This window comes from Cynoglossus semilaevis, chromosome 11 (assembly GCF_000523025.1).
Source record: "Cynoglossus semilaevis isolate Cse_v1.0 chromosome 11, Cse_v1.0, whole genome shotgun sequence".
In the NCBI taxonomy this organism is placed as follows: Eukaryota; Metazoa; Chordata; class Actinopteri; order Pleuronectiformes; family Cynoglossidae; genus Cynoglossus; species Cynoglossus semilaevis.
Genome location: NC_024317.1, coordinates 5319808 through 5322745, shown reverse-complemented (window position 1 = coordinate 5322745; position 2938 = coordinate 5319808). Strand labels below are relative to the sequence as shown.

The 2938-nt window shown below is 38.9% G+C and overlaps 1 protein-coding gene across 3 annotated transcripts in view; it reads left to right on the top strand.

The window, feature by feature from the left end:
• Nucleotides 1–2938, top strand: part of srgap2 (SLIT-ROBO Rho GTPase activating protein 2) — a 50757-nt gene that overhangs the window by 22373 nt on the left and 25446 nt on the right. The window lies entirely within an intron of this gene.

Here is a 2938-nt window from a genome sequence, read left to right as displayed (position 1 = left end):
GCCCCGCCCCCCTCCCCCTTCTTCATCAAGCCTGTACTGCAGGATCAGCCCCCAGAGCTACAAAAGCCAGGCCTGTCTGCATTACTGCAGTTTACACATGGTCACATGCTCGCGCACACACGCACAAAAGCTCACACAAGAACAGGTAAGGTGTGTGCCTTGGGTTTCATAGAAGAGGTTGGAGGGTGTGTGTGTGTTTTCCCACTGTGTCTTGGACACACTCACCCACCGTGTTGACAGGAAGCATGTGGTCAGAGGATTATTCTGGCTGGTACGAACGTATGTCAAAAAATTTTTTTTGCTATTTGTTTTATATATAATGGGATAAATATCACTGAGATTAAGGGGAAAAAAAGGAGAAATCATTGCAGAAAGACAGCATGTTGTGAATGTTGTTTCCATTGCTCTCCAGTCAAACTAACCTGGAGGGTTTGTCTAAAACTAGTTTTAATAAATAGCGTGTTTTCAGCTCAAGTCATGTTTACTAAAACTAAAAAGGAGACAAACTCTCCTTTAGCCAACGTGGTGGCCTTCAGTTAATGAAACAAAAGTTTCAGTTTACAATCCTGAGATCCTTACATTTACCAGAACGAATGGAATACATAACATAGTTCTGAGATTGTTGTAGTTTGTACTTTTTTTTCTGTACACGAGTTTTTGCCACTAGTGTTAGTTTTTTTTTTAATTTGAAATGTTTTTATGCAGTTGTTGCTGATTTGAAAGCTGTTACAGTGTTGCTAATGTCAGTGAGCTTACATTGTCAGTAGAGAATTATAGAAACATCCGGGGGGACTGCATATCTTTAGAACACTCATCTTAGTTCATTTGAGTTAATTTATGGTCTAAAACTTAAAAAAGTTAATAAAAAATCAGTAAAACTTTATAAAACATTCTGGCCGGGGGCTCTTGTCATGTTCCTGTCTGGTTGTTAGGTTACTTTCACCCATTAACACTCTGTCTCAAACCAGTTTGAGCCTTGTCTCGAACAGTTATCACAAGTAGTTGTAAACAGTTGCAGTGCATGTGTGTGTGTGTGTGCGTGTGTGCGTGGGCGTGTTGAGAAAACAGTAAGGCAGCAGTGGAGGACCACAGATCCTTCCTGGCTCCACAGCCTCCATCAAACCATGTCATTGTGACAGTGTTTGGACTCGGTGTCACACTGGTGACTGTGCTGTATTGTCTGAGCTGTGACCATGGCCTGAGGTGATCTCAGGTTTAATGACTTCTCACCACAGTATATAACTGTGACCTGCAACCACCAACAATGTGGAGGTGTGATGATTGGCTCATCAGACAGTGATTCATATTCATTAAAACTAAATTACGGCAAGCTTTGTTTTACTCTCTCTCCATATTTACAGAAAAACCAAAAGAAACCGTTATATTATTAGTCTTTTTTTAACTGAAAAACCAAGAGAAACCGTTATATTATTAGTCTTTTTTTGGTTTTTTTTGTACTTGCAATATTTGTAAAAATAATGACTATCATAATAATGTAAATTTATAGTGTACAGTATATGTGTATTTATGTATATAATATTTATACATATATGACTGCTAATTTATATTTATTTTTTTAAAGAATATTCATTTTGGTATGTTTATTATACTATCAAGGAATTACCGTATTTTACGGGGGCTTTTATTCCAATTTTACAAACAAAATGTTCCAGTAAATAAAAACAGCATACAGCAGGAACGTTGCCTCCATGACGTTTTAAAAGATCTCTTGAACAATCGACCGTGCATTCTTGTGTGCAGCTTAATTTCCATATTTCAAATACAATAATATTGTCCAGATTATGTGACCGCTGACCCCGTGTAATGGTATTTCCCAGTTTCAAGTTTGATTAAACTCTGAACATCCACATGGACATTCATACGCAGTACAATGATTCTGGTTTGATTTAAGGCGACCAGAACATCTGCCTCCGAGCCACTACAAAGCTAACGGCACTGCCTTGGTTTTCCTTTCATTGTACTGTGGTTATATCTGTCTATCATCAGTCTTTCTGGGTTTTTTTTTTCTTGCGTCGTCTGGGTCGGTAGAAGCACGAGAATTAATAATAGATGATTAGCAGGGGCAAGCAGGGGAGTAACCTGTACTTCAAATGACGCAGTCCTGCTGTTCTCTATTATGAACTCACATTTTTAGTGCACTGTTTTGTTTTTTTTACTTCAAATATTCAAATGGACATAAGTGTAACACTGCTGTAATGCTTGACTGATAACAAGCCTCCAGTCAACCCCCACCACCTAGGGGACATGTCTGTCTCCAAGGGGGGGCATGAAATGATTTAAATTTGGCATTTTTCAACATTTTTCAAAGGTTGCCAACGACACAAATCACACACATGATAAAAGTAAAGAATCAGTCAACCCCCCCCCAAACCCCAACCCCTTGGGGACATTTCTGTCTCCAACACAAATCACGCACATGATAAAAGTAAAGAATCAGTCAAGGTAATAGACTGTAAAGATCCTACTAGAACCATTTATGGACCTTCCTTAATTAGTAGGTGAATTGGTTTAGATATTTAGTCCAAGTATAAAAGGAGGGTCAATTGAAGGCCTAGGCTTTGTAAACAAGAATGGGCCATGACTGATGCTCAGTGGTAAACTTCATTAACTCATTCTGGCCTGTCACCATCCTGAGTTTGATAGTACTGTTTAAAAAATAAAAAAAAATCCCAGAATCTGGAATCATTTCAGAAAGCGGAAACAACTGTTGAATGTGTGATGGATTTCCCAGATGGACTTGGGGCTACATTAAAACTCTGTCCCTTAACAGTGTGTCTCCTGAGATTTCATGGTGCAGAGAGGAAGTCTGACACTGACTTTGTGAGGAAAAAACGCCTCTGTGGTCTGTAGGCCTGAGTCTGAGAGGAACTTAAAGACAATATGAACTTGTTTCGTTGTCTTTTTTTTTCAGTCCTGG